Source organism: Erythrolamprus reginae, chromosome 12 (genome assembly GCF_031021105.1).
Source record: "Erythrolamprus reginae isolate rEryReg1 chromosome 12, rEryReg1.hap1, whole genome shotgun sequence".
Lineage (NCBI taxonomy): Eukaryota > Metazoa > Chordata > Lepidosauria > Squamata > Dipsadidae > Erythrolamprus > Erythrolamprus reginae.
Window position 1 is genome coordinate 33,876,098 of NC_091961.1, and position 17,507 is coordinate 33,893,604.

Sequence of the window (17,507 nt, forward strand, 5' to 3'; positions counted from 1 at the left end):
TTATCCCAGGCAGGTTTCAATTCAGTTCCTGTGGATTTGCCAAACACATCTGCTGGAAGTTTGTTCCAAGCATCTACTACTCTTTCAGTAAAATAATATTTTCTCACGTTGCTTCTGATCTTTCCCCCAACTAAGCTCAGATTGTGCCTCCTTGTTCTTGGCTTCACTTTCCTATCAAATACCCTCCTGGACCTTATTTAACCCTTTAATATATTGAAATGCTTTGATCATGTCCCCCCTTTCCCTTCTGTCCTCCAGACTAGAGAGATGGAGTTCATGGAGTCTTTCCTGATCAGTTTGCAGCTTAAGACCTTTCACCATTTTTGTAGCCCGTCTTTGGACCCCTTCAATTTGATCCATCTCTTTTCGTAGGTGAGGTCTCCAGAACTGAGCACAATATTACTCCAAATGGGGTCTCCCCAGCGCTCTACACAGCGGGATCACCGTCTCCCTCTTCCTGCTTGTGATACTCAGAAAGCTCTCAGTAGAGACTCAGAGCTTTCCAACTACGGCCAGACAGGATTTGGGGGACACTGCTGGCTCTCCTAGTTTCAGCGGGGAATTTATGCCACGGCCCTCTGTCACCTGACAAAAATGGGCCAGGCCCTGCTCCACGTCAGCAGAAGCATCTTAGGAAAGGTTGTGAGTTTGAGGAGGGGGGAATGCAGAGCCCCACCATAATTAATCCTGGGTTTTGAAGACTGCCAGATGGAATGCCACAGGGGAAAAAAAGTCAGCATAATCTACATTGCTAAGTAATGTACAATTTCTGAGTGCCAACCGGATGGGCTGCGGTCCAGCTACCCCCAAAGTCAGGCACCTGTTTCCGTGGATCACACCAGAATTCAGCTGCTTTGAGATATGTCGGCGTCTCTGGCTGCTCCGTATGAGAAACGAGCCCCACCAAGAATTATAAAGGCATTGCTTCTTACCGTTCCTCGCTATACAGTGGTACCTCTACTTATGAACTTAATTCATTCCGTGACCAGGTTCTTAAGTAGAAAAGTTTGTAAGAAGAAACAATTTTGCCCATAGGAATCAATGTAAAAGCAAATAATGTGTGTGATTGGGGAAACCACAGGGAGGCTGGAGGTCCTGTTTCCTCCCAGGAGATTCTTAGAGAGGCCCCACGGAGGCTTCTCCCTGCCTTTTCTGGCCCGGTTTCCTCCCAGGAGATTCCTAGAGAGGCCCCACGAAGGCTTCTCCCCGCCTTTTCTGGTTACAGTTTTGGAAGCTTGGGTTTGTAAGTGGAAAATAGTTCTTGAGAAGAGGCAAAAAAATCTTGAACACCTGGTTTTCTTATCTAGAAAAGTTCGTAAGTAGAAGCGTTCGTAGGTAGAGGTACAACTGTATATTAAAAAAAACCCAACCCACGCTGCTTTCTCTCCTAATAACTGGCTTAGTGAAGCTTCTGTTTCGACATGCCAGTAGCTGAGGAGCCAAAACACAGGGTTCACCCTCCCTAGGCCTCCGAGACCAGACCTCCCTCACAATTACAGGGTGCCTCGGTGGAAGGAGGAGCCGTTAGATATTAGCAGGGGGGGTGGAATAAAAAGGATCCGTTAGCAGGGGCTCATTAAGCCACGTTCTGAGTCAGGGAGATCAATGCGCTCATGCATCATGGATTAGGCTGCACCGCTGGTCTGGCTGGAAATGCATCAGAATCTCTTGCAGCCTCACATGGGCATCCCACACCCGTATCCCCTTTGTAGTCTCCGTCCGTTGGGAGAGCTGGGGCGGGGAGGGCCAAAAAAAGGGGGGGGAAATGGGTCCCTCCCAAGGCTGCAGCTGTTAGTCCACCACCTGCTCCTGGGCATCGTTTCCAAGAGAGCCCAGTGCTTCTCAACCATTCCCTGTTACGCCCTCCCAGGAAGAAATAACACGTGTTGTGCCCCCCCCCCCCAAACTCTCTTCTGGGACAATTGTTTGCAATATTCAGCAAGTTTTCACTGAAAAAACTCAAGCGGTTTATTAGCATGATTGGGCCGTAATGTGTTTAAGTGACATCTTAATTTATTTGGCTTCATGATGTCCACTGCCAATATTTTTAGACCCAGTAAACATCCCGGTCTTTCCTCGTCTCACACGGTAGTCACAGTGAAGCCAAGCGCTACATATGCTTTCTCATATTTCCCTATCTTAGCTTTCGGGAGACTTACGTTTGTCTCACGATCTCCGTCTCTCTCCTCCTTTCTTTTCATCCCTGTTCAATATTTTTCTATGGTGTCTCTTAAGGGTTTGTGATCTGCACTTCCTATCTCCTGCTCTGGGCTCTGTCTGCTATTGTCCAGTGCAAAAAAAACCCTGCTCCCTGTGGTAAAAAACCACATTCCCTGGAGTCATGCACCCCCCTAGCATCACCCAGGGGGGCCCGCCCCACTATTTGGGAAGCACTGCCTTAACCACACAAACCTGTCATTTGGTTTCCATGGAAAATGACTCTTCAAGATGAACGTGATTGAGTGCATGTCTGAGAGAAGGCAAGTCTTGGACTCGGGGCGGGGGACGACACACGGGCAGTTTCTGGGGGCTTCTTGGCTCCATCAATGACTATGCAGAATCGTCCCTTAAGGCCAGTTGTGGTCAGTTAGCTCAGGGAGCTTAAAGAAGCGTCCTCTGCCCTGTCTATGGCATTCCTGGAAGTCCAGACTACCTACTTCAAGATCACTAAGAAGGCCTTATAGCATAGATTTATATACCACTTCACAGTGGTTCACAGCCCCTTCTGAGTGGTTTACAGAGTCAGCATATTGCAACAATCTGGGTCCTCGTTTGACCCACCTCAGAAGGTTGGAAGGCTGAGTCAACCTTGAGCTGGTCAGGATTGAACTACCAACAGTGTGCAGATATGAAGCAATAGCACCTAAACGTATACAGTATATCACTTCATGGTGCTTTTACAGCCCTCTCTCAGAGGGCTGTTTACAGAGTCAGCCTCTTGCCCCCAACAATCCGGGTCCTCCTTTGACCCACCTCGCAAGGGTGGAAGGCTGAGTCAACCTTGAGCCGATGGTGAGATCTGAACTGCTGAACTACATCTGTTGGGCAGCAGAAGGAGCCTGCAGTACTTCACTCTAACCACTGGACCACCAAGGCTCACCAAGGCCTTGGCTGTAGCTAGAGGGGGTCTCCATCAGCATCCCTTCCCCTAAAACCCCTTCTGCTCTGCGGACCCTCTTCCAGATATCAGGTGGCTCTTGACTGCATCTCTGCACTTCCCTCTCTAGAGGGGCCCGTCCGGCCCCCTCCCCACTGTGGCCAGCCACACCTTGGCCGATTGCCGGCCCTGACCGGTTGCTGCTTTCTCCTCCCCCAACCCCCAGGCCCTTTGGGACACTCTCCCATCTCCCCCTTCCCTCCAGCCCATGGGGCCTTTCAGTTGGGATGGGGGGGGGCAGTGATGTGCTGCCTCCTCGTGAAGGGGAGGGGGCCCTGGAGCTGTGGCTCAGCAGCCGAGGGGTGGGTGGGTTTCGCTGCCGGGCTCCGCTGTGCCGCATGAGTGCCCCCCCCGCCCCCTTCAGGCTCCACCTGTTGTCTGAGGCTGCCAGCTGCCTTTCCAATGTGACCGGGGACCTTGTCTTGGCAGCAGCTCCAGCGCAGAACATGCTGGGACAACCTCCACTGCTGTCCTCCAGCCTCTTTGCCTCTTGTTGCTCTGTTTGTTTCCTGCCCAGGGATCACAACCCCTGGTGGAGGAGACTTTTGTCCTCCCCGATTGCGAACCTGTCGGCTGACAACACAGTCACGAAACTCCGAGGAGTCGGCAAAGCCCTTTTCTCTGCCGCACAATAGCCGGGCTTGTCCACTGGGGAAGCAGAGGAGGGAGGGGGCTCCATTACAGAGGGGCTGGACACGTCACTCAGAGGGCGAGGAGGGGCTGGAATGGGGCCTCTGGGCAGATGGGGGTCACCCACGGAGGAGGGACGCAGAGGCAGGCGTGGGGCTCGGGCAAAAGGCAGCCTCATCGGGCAGCAGATTTGGGTTGTGGGATAAACGTCCAGTTATTTATCAAGCCTGAAAGAGGATAATTATAACAAACTGATAAATAAAATCAAAAAAGATATAGAGAAATGGGACAAATTACAACTTTCTCTTCTTGGAAGGACAGCTACAATCAAAATGAACACTCTACCAAAAGTAAATTTTCTCTTCCAAACAATTCCCATTTATTTAACCCCGTGACTTATTCTGTCTGGTGTTTGCAGCCAGAACTGAGGACCATTTCCTGGCCAGGCTCTGATGAGGGCTGGGATCCAGGCTGGCTGGGCCCACTGCCCCTGAAGCCCCTTTCCTGCCCCTCCTTTGGCCAATGGCGCAGCAATTCAAGCTCTCGGTGGAAAAGTGAAAAGAAATAGTTTTGTTTTTCTTAAATCAAAAGCAAACCCACAAAATACACATTTCTGGTTCAACACCAAAGCAACTATGCCGAGAAAATAATTCCTTTCCTAACAATAAAAACGCTCTAAACAAGGGGGCACATAATGCGCCATCACGTGTGGACAGTAAGAAAGAGAAAAGAGGGGAAAGAGACCACCAAGTGAAGACAGCAGACTGAACTTAAATACAGTACACTAATCACAGGTGAGAGGGATTCGTGCTGGGACAGAAGGAGAAGAAGAGAAAAAAGGTGACCCTTTAAAAAGGCAAAGCCCCTTTCCCCAAAGTCCAGACCTACAGAGGGGACTATTTCAACAGGACAAGACCCCCGGACAAAGGGTCTCTGGCCTCCAGCCAGACACGAAGCCACCCGGCTCTGAATGGCACAATGCCCAGCCACAAAGTGAAGGTCAAGAGGGAGCGGGCACCCCTGGGACTTAGCGGCAGCTCAGTTTCTCCAGAAGAACTCCACCTGGCCTAAGTGAAGGACGTTGGGTGGACGCCAAGCACTTAGGGCCCGTTTAGGCAGTTTGCACCATTAAGCAGTGAAATCCAACCCACTGCTGAGCTTCCGATATCCAGCCTCTCTCTCTCTCCTGGGGAGGCTGCCCAGAGTGGGAGGGGTCACCTGCGCACACTCTCACCTGCAAGAGGATGCGGCAGAGCCCACCTGAGGGAGCAGAGGGAGCAACCGGGCCTTGGAAGGCCTTCAAGGGGGCAGCTGAACCTCTGGGCGAGGCCAAACGCTGAGCCCTTCTGACCCCAAACTGCCCTGCAACTCTTTGCTTCCAACCTTTCGACCTTCTGTGGGGCAGGAAGGATGGAGAGTGAGTGGAAAATGACAATATCTGGGATAAGGAAAATAACCGGGTGCTAAGATGCCGGGGAGGCTCAGTGGTTAGAGCACAGCACTGCAGGCTACTTCCGCTACGTGCTGGCTGTAGTTCAGCGGTTCAAATCTCACCACCAGCTCCAGGTCGACTCAGCCTTCCCTCCTTCCCAGGTGGGTCAAATGAGAACCCAGATTGTTGGGGGCAGGAGGCTGACCCTGTCAACTGCTTAGAGAGGGCTGTCAAAGCACTATAAAGTGGCATATAAGTCTAAGTGCTAAATGCGATTGCTATGCAAAGAGTGGGTAGAGCCATCTGTTCGAGATAAGGCAGCTAGGTGAATATATGGTGGGTCTCCTTCAAGAAGGGCCACCTGGGAGCCCAGAGGTGGCCGGAGTGGGGCATCCATCTCTTGGCCTTTACATCTGGACGTCCCTACGATGGGTTTGCTCGGCCTTCATTCCGCCGTCCTCCTCCATTCCAATCCCCACCCATGGGGTCAGATAAGGCATTGCTGGCAGATTCAGCCTGGGGGCAGGTTTGATTCACCCCCACCCCCACCCCACTCAAGGGGCCTTGATGAGTAGCATTGTCTGCAACATAGCAAGGTGCCAATACTTCCCTTGTCCTATGACAGATGAGCAGACCGATGCCCGGCTAATGCTGTTATTTCTCATTATACATCAATGCTCACAAAACAGCTGACCATTGGCCCGGCTCATTAGGGTCAATCTTGGCTTTGCTGGCCTCAGAAGTCTCCATGGTGATGATCGGATCTGGGGTGGGGAGCCATGGAAGGCAATCCAGAAGCCCACCCACTCACACCCCCTCCCCAGGGCCGCCTCGCTACAGAACTTCCCTGAGTCTTCCCAGGAGGGGGGGGAGCTTCCTGGCTGTTTCCTGGACACTTGGCCCGAGTGCCCCTCCCTCCCCTCTGCTCTTGCTGCTGTCCATTTTGTCGGTCAGCTGAAGAGGAAGGCCAGACTCAAGCGATGATGATGGTGGTGGTGATGATGATGATGATGGAGGAGGCAGGCCAAGGCTGGAAGCTGCTTTCCCATGACTTTCATTTCTGCCCTTCTGCCCTTTATTGGAGATGGGGGGTGGGCAGAGAAAGGACATTTCAGCGAAGGGAAAGACCAGTGGGGCAGGTGTGGCAGGGAGGCCAAACGGGTTGGAGGGCCACCACGTGCTTCAAATTCAGAGGCTGAAAGCCTTCTTCAGAGCTGGAGGCCAAGAATTGTTTTATTTTATTTTATAGTCCTGCCCTGAAGAAGGGAAGAGATGAGAGAGACCTTTCCTCGCTTTGTCTGAAGTGATACGGAGTCTCAGGCTTGAGCAGGGGGTTGGAGTGGAAGACCACCGAGGTCCCTGCCAGCTTTGTTATTCTGTGAGTGCAGCCCCACTCCATCAGTTCCTTGATGAAAGGTGACAGCAGTGCTCAACAGGGCCACATAGGGGCAAGGCTGTTAAAGGACACGACAGGACCCGCCAGTCAAGAAGAGGCCTCGGTTAGTGACACATGGGAGGGGACGTCTTGGTGGTTCCATTCTTGCTTCTGATGATGAGAAGGTGGAAGTCTCTGGGGCTGCTCCCTTCCCAGCCAAGAGGACCAAGCCATTGACAGGCCTATCGGAGTTGATCGATTGATTGGTTTATTGATTGATTGATTCATTCATTCATTCATTCATTCAATTTTTATGTTGCCCTTCTCCTTAGGCGGCTTACATGTTAGCAATAGCACTTTTTAACAGAGCCAGCCTATTGCCCCCACAATCCGGGTCCTCATTTGACCCACCTCGGAAGGAGGGAAGGCTGAGTCAACCTTAAGCCGGTGATGGGACTTGAACCACTGACCTACAGATCTACAGTCAGCTTCAGTGGCCTGCGGTACTGCACTCTACCTGCTGCACTACCCCAGCTCTCTATTTATTTATTTGGGCTTCTATGCTGCCCTACTCCCCGGGGACTCTGGGCGGCTGATTATTCTGACCTGCAGCAGATCTGGGGGGTTCAGGCAGGGAAGACCCCCCCCCCCCCTTTTGCCACCCTACCTTTCTCCCCTGCCCTCTTCCACCCTTTCTAACTTGATGGCACCCCAGAATTCCCCTCCTCCTCCTCCGCCTCCCCCTCCTCATCTTCCCTTGCGTGGCACCACTGCTCCCGTCCACGCCTTCCCTTCCCACTGAGAGCCCACGGGATAAACGGGGCAGAGGAAGAGGGGCGAGAAGGGCAGAGACCGCTCTGAAAGGCTCTTCTGGAGATGGTGAGAAGCAGGGGGCCAAAGAGAGGTCCGGAAATGGACAGTCAGTCTCTTCCCCGACACGCACACACACACAAATACACACAAGCAGAGAGAGACCAAGGATTGCCAGGGTTTTCCTCCTGCCTGGAAAGAGGAGACCACAGGGTCCTAATGAGGCTCAATGCAAGAAGGAATAGCAGGGCCTAAAAATAATGTGGGAGAATAATGACATCATTAGGGAGATTGCAGACCGCTTCCATGAGACCTTTCCTGTCCAGGCAAAGTGGCCCCTCCGACATTGCTGAGCCCTTCAGAGCCAGGCCACCCATTGACCATCCTGCTCACCGAGACTTCTGTGCGTGTGGGGGTGTTACATCAGAACAGCTCAGAAAGCCTCCTGCAGGCCTGCAAAGTATCTCAGAGGGATCTGAGAGTGGCAATTATTTATTTCAAGCATGTTTACTCCAAAGCTCTCCCAAAGGGGCAGAGGGAGATGGCAGGGTTGCCATCCAACAGACAAGACACACGAGGAGGAGGAGGAGGAGGAAAACAGCCAGCCAGGCTAAGCCATCCATCCCTGAAGTTGCAGGTCAAATCAGAACCTCCAAAGAGAAACCCGGAAGCTTGAGGAAATGGCTCCAGTTCAGGTGAGGATGGGCAGAGGGCTGAAAAAGAAAAAACACAGGTGGGGGTGATTTGCAGATCTGGGTCTTAATCCCTTGGGCCCAAGTAGGGGGCTGGCGCATGACTTGCCAAGGGTTCCATCTGCCAGCTTCGTAAGCCCCATCCCAGGAAACGTCCCAAGAAGATCTTTTGTCTCAGGTTGGCATTTTCATATTAAACTCTCCACTTGAATTAGGTTCCTGACTTGTCTTGGCTTCATTTCCTGGGATGCCAGAAAGGAGCAGGGACATATTTTGTTCCCTCCAAATAAGAGCAACTCCAAACTTCCCCTTTAACAGGACAGATGGTCTCCCCGAAGCGGCCTCTGGCAGGGCATGGAGAGAAAACAGGCTGGACTTGAACCACATGCTGGGTCTTCAGCTGGTACCACCCTTCTTAGCTTCTGCCAAGGACCTTCTGGGAGAAGTCACTGGAGGACACATTTGGGATGTGGTGGCCCCACTATGGAGACGATGGACGATTCTGCCTCTCTGGATTCAAGGAAATGGCCGGAGCTGAGACTTCTGAGTTTTGGAGGACACGGATGGCTGGTCTACGGAGCTGACCCTGGTCAGGAAGGAGGAACCAGAGAGTTTGGACCTTCCAAGGAGCCCTTTACTTCGATCTGCCTGAAGGATCCTTTCCAAGGACGGGCTTACAAACATAGAAACAGAGAAGATTGACGGCAGAAAAAGACCTCCTGGTCCCTCTAGTCTGCCCTTATACTATTTCCTGCATTTTATCTTAGGATGGATCTGTGTTTATCCCAGGCAGGTTTACATTCAGTTCCTGTGGATTGACCAACCACGTCTGCTGGAAGTTTGTTCCAAGTATCTACTACTCTTTCAGTAAAATAATATTTTCTCACGTTCTTTCCCCCCTAACCTCAGATTGTGCCCCCTTGTTCACTTTCCTACTAAAAAAACTTCCTTCCTGAACCTCATTTAACCCTTTAACGTATTTAAATGCTTCGATCATGTGCCCCCTTTCCCTTCTGTCCTCCAGACTAGACAGATTGAGTTCATGAAGTCTTTCCTGATACGTTTTATGCTTAAGACCTTCCACCATTTTTGTAGCCCATCTTTGGACCCATTCCATTTGATCCATCTCTTTGTGTAGGTGAGGTCTCCAGAACTGGACACAGTATTCCAAATGTGATCTCACCAGCGCTCTATACAGCGGGATTACAATCTCCCTCTTCCTGCTTGTGATACCTCTAGCTATACAGCCAAGCATTCTACTTGCTTTCCCTGACAGCACTGTTCACCCATTTTCTGAGACTGTTGGAAGTCACGACCCCTGGGTTCTAAAGAGTGGGAAACAGCAGTTTTGTTTCCCCAAGGAAAAAGGGGTGGTGGGGTGCAGGAGGTAGCCAGTTCCAGCAGCCTCCCTGCAGCAGAAGAAGAAGACTCCCGGTGGGCTGGGCGCCTGGAGAGCGAAGCCTGGGATGAGTGTGCAGCTTCCAGGGCGTGGGAAGGCGGTGGTGGTGGTGGGGGAGGCTTGGATGGGACCAGTTCCGTTCTGTGCCTTCACATACCAGCTGTAAACCATAATTCAGTAATGTATTATGTATGCAATAAATAATTCATAGGAAAAAGGGTAAGAAATACTTTTAAAATAACAAAGATTTTAAAATGTCAAAAAAGAAAAAAGAAGAAGCCAAAACCACAGCAATCCAACCCAATCACTTGACTCCGGTGAGACGCTTGACTGAAGCCGTGGGGTTCTCGGGGGCTCTTGAAGGTCATCAGGCGAGGCCTCCCAGGGAGAGCCAGGAGCGGCCTGGGTAAAATCAGGGAGGGCAGCTTTCACGGTGGGCCCGGTCTTTCCAGAGCAGCCGTGGAGAGAGTCGCCCCCAGAAGAGCTTTTTCACTGCCGATCCTCGGCCAGTCCAGGCACTGGTGCAACCCAACCTCTCGGGCAGGTGTAAACTTAGACACGGCTGGAGCTGCACCCAACTTGTGTCTGGAAAGAATTGAGCCAGATCCTGGCCTCCTCTGCCCTGTGGACCCGTTACAGCAGCTTTCTTTGTCTTCCGGCATCATTTTTGGCTTGGAGGCTCAGAGGTCTGGTTTAGGGGCCAACAGGGAGAGGGCCCTGATGCCGAGCTCTCCCCTTTCCAGCATGCATCACTCACAAGCTAAAAAAGGGGGGGGCTCCTGCTTTCCTTTCTCTCCTTCCTCCTCTCCCCACCTCCTGCATCAACATCTGGGGGTCAAGAAGAGAGAGAGAAAAACATTGCATTCGGGCTTGCTAGCTCGATTTCCAAGGCTCAGCCCTTCTCGCCGTCCGCCCTTTTCCCTCGGCTAATAAGTAATTATGAGATGAAGGTTTGTGTGTTGTTTTGTTATATTTGGCCTGGAAAATACAGCCCCCCTTTTTCTCGGCTGCCACTCCCCCCACTTCCCCAGTAAAATGCTTCCTGAGATTTATTTGCAAGCCTGTAAATGCAGAGTAAATAGCTTTAATTTAATTTACAGTGCTACTGAAGGAAACTGCATCTGCAAAACGCAAATTCCCTCAGCCATGATTGAACAAGAAAGAAAGAAAGAAAGAAAAAGAAAGAAATAAATGAGGGAGGGAGGGGCCGGAGGGAGGGAAGGAAGCAGGAGAACAGGAAGGAAGGAAAGAAGGAAGGAGGGAAGGAGGGAAGGGGGAGGAAGGAAGGAAGGGGGAGGAAGGAGGGAGGGAGGGAAGGAAGGGGGAGGAAGGCAGGAAGGAAAGGGGAGGAAAGAAGGAAGGAAGGAAGGAAGGGGGAGGAAGGAAGGAAGGAAGGAAGGAAGGGGGAGGAAGGAAGGAAGGAAGGAAGGAATCTTTCTCTCCATCATCTCTGCAGGCCAGAGCATTTCAGGTCTTTCTAATGGCTTTTTCCTCCCCTTCCAGCCTCAATGAAGAAGAGGGAAATATGTTTCTTTTCTAGCCCAAATCTAGTGGGGATGAAGGTGGTTGCAGAGGCTGGGGGCTCTTCAGGGCTGCTGGCCAACTCTCAGTCGGGCTGATAGTTCAGGTAACATCCAGGTGGGTCCTGAAGAAGACCACCACCAGGGGCCTCTTGGACTGGGGAACCCAGCCTCCCACTTGGGGCCCAGCTAAGAGCTGCAGAGGAAGCGCCCCCCAGCCCCAAGAAAGCCAGCCAGCCAGCAGGGCTTCTTGGGAGACCTGCAGTTCCCAGCGCTGGAACGTGGCAAGAACTGGGGCAAGGACCCAATTGGCAGCAGGAGGGTCCAGGCTGGCCAGGAGCTTCCTCAGCCTTCCTACCAGAGATGGTTGGCTTTGGGAGAAGCAACCAGGGCGACTTCTGAGCTGCTCTGTGTGGTTGTGTGTGTAAATGCGATGGCAAGCAGAGTATCCTGCCCAAGGAGCTGCTGATCCAGTTCTACAGAGGGATCATTGAGTCTGTCATCTGCACCTCCATAACTGTCTGGTTCAGTTCTGCAACCCAACAAGACCGACACGGACTTCAGAGGAGAATCAGAACTGCAGAAAAAACAATGGCTGCCAACCTGCCTTCCGCTGAGGACCTGTAGACTGCACGAGTCAGAAAGAGGGCGGTGAAAATATCTACAGACCCTCTCGCATCCTGGTCACATACCATTTCAACTCCTACCCTCAAAATGTTGCTACAGAGCCCTGCACACCAAGACAACTAGACACAAGGACAGTTTTTTCCCGAACGCCCTCACTCTGCTAAACAAATAATTCCTGCAACACTGTCCAACTATTTACTAAGTCTGCACTACTATTTCTACTGCACCAAGACCAATTCCTTGTGTGTCCAATCACACTTGGCCAAGAAAGAATTCTATCTAAAAGAGAGAGAGAGAGATGGGCAGAGAAGAGGCTTCTCAGTTCGAAGAGACCTTCCCTGGCCCAGGACAGTCTATCTCAGAGCCTCGTGGGTTATTGTCCACCTTCATTGTGAAGGCTTGTGCCCCTCTTGCAGAAAGCAGCAGCTGAGACTCGCGGAGTCAGACAGGAGCCGATTCCTTTGTATTTTGCCGTGAATGGTGCACAGAGTTGTTGCCACAGTAACAACAACAACAGAAAGTGACTCTGGGTGGATGTTTGTTCTGCTCGGGCAAAACGGTTCTGATTGGAAAGAGATTTGAGCCCCCGCTGGGTTTCTCCTCCTTGCAGCCTTGGGGTCACTCTGTAGAGGACCCTCCTCCAGGGTTCCGCACCTGAGCTTCTTCCCTGGAGGAGGGGGAGGGCAGCCTTTTCTTAGCCAGCCCAGGCCACCCACTGCCCACCCTCTGGAGATGCCACGGCCAGCTGGGACCCTCTGCAGGCAAAGCAAGGAATCTTCCTTGCTTTCGGAAAAGGAACAAGCCACAATGCCTCCATGTCACCAGCAGGTCCAGTTGATGTGAAGATGCCAGAAATAAGTATATTTCTGCAGGTAATATTACAATGCAAGTCGATGGTTTGTAACCACAGGAAAGGCTGATGTAAGCCATAGTCAGTATGTAATCATGGGTTTGGTAATTGTGCTGCAACCTGATTGGCTGTAACTTATATAATAGGAGTAACCCCCTTGCATGGGTGTGGTTTGTTATAGAGTGGTTTGTGCCGGGTGGTTTGTAGTTAGGGCTTAGTGGTTGCAGTGGTGGATGTAATAAGAGTTATTGTGGATAGTTTATTACAGTGGTTAAATGCAAAAGTGATTTTACATTTAGAGAATTTAGAGTCATTTAGAATGTAGAGTTATTTAGAGAAGCATTTTGATAAGAAGAAAAGTAAAATATATTTTTACAAGAAAGCCTGCTGTTGTGTTTTTCATTGAAGACTTCAATTAGGTAGAGTGGTGAACTGTGGCGAGTTGGTGGGTTTAACTTCCGCATGCAGAAAACTCTTCCAACAGAGGCCACATTTGACCAAAGGGGTTTTCTACAGGAGAGACTTCTGGGGTCTTTAGAGGCTGCGTCGGATTCCCATAACAAGCCCTACACAGCTGAGGACCAGGTTGCTTATGGGACCAGCTTCTGCCTCACGAATCCCAGTGACCGGTCAGGCCCCACAGAGTTGGCCTATTCCAAGTCCCGTCAGCTAGGCAATGACAATGTCGCTGGGCAGGGCCCAGGGGAAGAGCCTTCTCTGTGGGGGGCCCAGCCCTTTGGAATCAGCTCCCCTCTGAGATTCACACTACTCCTTCCCTCCTGGCCTTTCGTAAGTGTTAAGAGAGGGAGCCGTTGAGTGTGGATACTCTGCTCCAGCCATGAGCATAAGTAATAATAATAATAATAATAATAATAATAACAATAATAATAATAATAATAATAATTTATTAGATTTGTATACCGCCCCTCTCCAAAGACTTAGTAGAATGAACGTGATTGATTGTGTTTTATAATAGGGGTTTTACATAAATTTATATTATTGGAGTTTTAGATAAATTGGATTATTGCGGTTTTAGATAAATTTAGATTGTTTTAGTTACTGGATTTCTCATATGGTTTTGTATTGTTACTGTTGTCAGCTGCCCTGAGTCTGTGGAGAAGGGCAGCATAGAAATCTAATAAATGAAGGGAGGGAGGGAGGGAGGGAGGGAGGAAGGAAGGAAGGAAGGAAGGAAGGAAGGAAGGAAGGAAGGGCCTAATCCAGCTTTTCTTACTCAGGGAAAGTCCATGGTTAACTATGATGAGCCATCAGAAAGTCCCGCCTGGAGTGGACCAACAGTGGTGCAGAAGATGTTCTGGCCAGGAGTTGCCACCCTGCAATGCTCCCTCCATCCAATCCATGCGCTTCCTCCCTCATTGCTGGATCCTTGATGCTCGCTGACTGCAAAGTCCAAGTTCAGCCCAACACAATATTTTATTCTCCAATTCTCAGCCCCAAATAATGAAGCTTTATGCAAATGTTGTGGTTGTTTTATATCTGGATACCAGGCGTTAAATATGCTCAGTTTACACCCGCATAACAAATGCAACGTTGGTTTCCATTTTATGAAAAAAGTTGCTTCTCACTCTAGGAATATAATTCAAGGGGAGGAGACACAAGCTACGCCTCCGTCTGTAGGGTTGTAAATCAAGCGATCCACGCGCAACAAAAAAACCCCCAAAAGCAACAAAACAAGGTTGGGAAAATAAGTCCTGATTGCGTCTGAGCGAAAGGGTGAATTCCTCCCACTTTTAGGCTAGAACAGCTTCTCCAGCTGCGGAGAGGGAAGCGTTTCTGACTCCCTAATAAATCTGACAGTTATTACAAATCAGCCAGTGCCGAGAAACAAAGGCTGCCAAATAGAACACGGCGTCCACCTGCGACCTTAGGTGGGATAAATGGCTGGAGGGCAAGAATCCCACCTACCCTCAGGTGGAGTTGCTGGACATGACTTTATAGAGCGCTGGTGAGACCCCACTTGGAATAATACTGTGTCCAGTTCTGGAGACCTCACCTACAAACAGATATGGATCAAATTGAAGGGGTCCAAAGACGGGCTACAAAAACTTCAGAAGAGAAGGGTTTAGGGGTCGTGATTTCTGACAGTCTACAAATGGGTGAACAGTGCAGTCAGGCACTAGGGAAAGAAAGTAGGATGCTTGGCTGCATAGCTAGAGGTATCTCAAGCAGGAAGAGGGAGATTGTGATCCCGCTGTAGAGAGCATTGGTGAGACCCCATTTGGAATACTGTGTCCAGTTCTGGAGACCTCACCTACAAAAAGAGATGGATAAAAGATGGGCTACAAATAGGGTGAAAGGTCTTAAGCATAAAACTCAGGAGGAAAGACTTCATGAACTCCATCTGTCTAGTCTGGAGGACAGAAGGTAAAGGGGGGACATGATCAAAACATATATGTTTCTAAATAAGGTTCAGGAGGGAAGTGTTTCGAATAGGAAAGTGAAAATAGGGGAGTGAAGGATCCACAGTGTCCATCATTTGAGGAAGATCACCCATCCCTGGAGGGACATTTTAGACCCATGAATCACTCTTGGCTGGGACTTTCCACCCTCTCCAGCAAAGGCTTTGTCCTTTCTCCTTTCCCAAGCCTTGGTGTAAATGAGCTCTTTGTCTTTGCAGGACCTCCGTTGAACCAGTCCATGGAGATGTGGTTGGGGCACACAAAATAACAAGCTGTGCTTCTCCCCACTACGAGCACTGCAGTGGGGGGCTTCACGCAGGCAGTTCGGGTCCACTTGCAATCTGGCTGCATAAATCCCAGGAGTGAAAACGTAGAGAAGTTGAAAAGAGGATCCAGTCAGCAGGTGGGTGTGTGGACAGTACAGGTGGTGGGAGAGGAGGACTCGTGTCTCCTTCTGGGAGGAAGAGACCCCACCCACCCCTGGGAACTTTCCATGGGCCAGGAGTGGCCTTACTCTAAGTGGGGCACTGTGGAGTGGCTTTGCCATCAACCATGCTCCTCCCCTTCTTCTCCACCAACTCTATACTCAGTGAAGGACTGCAAAAAATGTACTACCACACTGTGGGTGTGGCTTGTTTTGTGGGTGTGGCTTGATGGCCATGTGACCAGGTGGGAGTGGCTTGACATTCATATGACCAGCGGTGGCTTAAAGGTCATGTGAGTGGCTTAATGTTGGCCAAGTTGACGTCACTCACTTCAAAGGTTTGGGTGAGGGTGCCTGGCCTCTCCTGGCCTCAAAGAAAGACAATTTCCCTCTCTATTTACTATGACTGAACATCCAAAATATACTCTTTAATTCTATGTAGATATGCCATATGTGTACATACATATTACACACAGGCACACAAAAATAGACATTGTCTCCTATATAAACTGCATGTGTATGTACACACACACACACACGCACAGCTCTTCTAAAATTATAGACATTCAGCCTCATTTACTGCGATAGGAAAAACAGACCCAGAGCCCAGAAGGGAGAAAAAGAAAAAAAATATTTATTTTTCCTACCGGTTCTGCGTACCTGACCCATCTCTGCCTATTCTCCAGTCTACCACTGATAATGTTTCCCAATTGGGTCATGAAACATCTACAGGAAAACGACAAGTTCAGAGACTCCCAAGCGTCCCACCCTCCTCCTCCTCCTCCTCCATCCTGCATGGGAACAAAGCAGCAGGGAATCTTTCTGGGTGCCAATTGCTGCCAAGGAAACCCGGCCTCTCTCCCGGATCCTGCTTCCAACTCCTTCCCAGGTGGGGCACGGAGGAGAGGAGGGCTGCCTGCGAGGACAGGACGAAGCCCCTGCCAGCACGAAGCCCCTTCCCAGCACAAGGGATGCGTCGGGCAAGCAAAACGCAGCCTCTCCAGGAGGGGATCGAGGCGCCCAGCCTTCCCTGGATGTGGAAAGTGCAGCTCGCGGCTCACGTAGGCACCTGCTGCAGCCCAGCCAGTTCTTGCGCTGCCTGATACAATTTGTTGGCCGTGCTGATGACAACCGTCCCGATTTCACCCACCAGGAATCACATCCCGCTCGGCTTGGGTCTCCCTGCAGATGAAGGCCGGAGGAAGGTGCCAGGCAGCGGCAGTTGGCAGCAAGAAGGGGGCAGGAGGTTGGCACGAAGCACTGCACAGTGACGTTGGCACTCAAGCGAGATCGGTGCTGGGGCGGCTGAGCCTGGGGAGGGGGGAATTGGCAGCTTTGGCTTGTCTGCAGAGAGAGCAGCCGGCGGCTGGGGGAGAGGAGGGCCAGGCAGGTGGAGATGGGGACCGGCCAAGTCCAGAAGCTCAGCTAATGGAGGATCCATGGAGATGCAGGAGGAACCTTGCAAGAGGACGGTGGAGAAATACTGGACGGAAAGAAGAGCTCCTCCAATCCTGACCCTTGTTTCTTTGGGTTTCTTGCTTGATTGTTGAATTGTTGGTTGTTGTGCAGAGGGTCCTAGGCCTTGGGTCTCATTCTGGAAGGAGGAGACCCCCAGGCATTTCCCATGGGCCAAGAGTGGCCCTACTCTGTTTTTTTTTTTAAATTAATAAAAGTAAACTTTACTTAAACACACAAAATACAAACAATTAAACTCACACAGAAAAAGAAAAAAACATTTAAATAAAAGTTGGACATTTTGTGACGTGCCTGTATTACAAAATCTAATGGTGCTTATTTACTATTACATAAATTGCCATCAAGCACACCGCCCTCCTCCTCCTCCTCCTCCTCCTTTTCCTCCTCCTCCTCCTCCTCCTTTTCCTCCTCCTCCTCCTTTTCCTCCTCCTCCTCCTCTCCACAAACCCTACACTCCTGTGTAGCACCGATAATGTTCCCCAGGCGGCTCATGAAACCTCTTCAAGAACACAACAAGTTCAGAGACTACCAAGGACCCCCACAGCCCCCCCCTCCTCCCTCCTACAAAATGCTGGTCCCAAAGCATCAGTTTGAAGTCCTTTCCCCATCAGGACCCGACAGGCAGCAGAGAGAGGGCCATGGCCATATTTGAGCAAGGAAGGGAGGCCTTTGGTGCCAGTTGCTGAGGAACACTT

At 50.7% G+C, this 17,507-nt stretch overlaps 1 long non-coding RNA gene across 1 annotated transcript; it reads left to right on the forward strand.

The window, feature by feature from the left end:
• The first annotated feature begins 12,161 nt into the window (after nucleotides 1-12,161).
• LOC139175009 (uncharacterized) lies at nucleotides 12,162-17,116 on the forward strand. Its single transcript, XR_011560454.1, has 2 exons — nucleotides 12,162-12,514; nucleotides 13,731-17,116. It is a non-coding gene; the product is annotated as an uncharacterized lncRNA (long non-coding RNA).
• The last annotated feature ends 391 nt before the right edge of the window (nucleotides 17,117-17,507 follow it).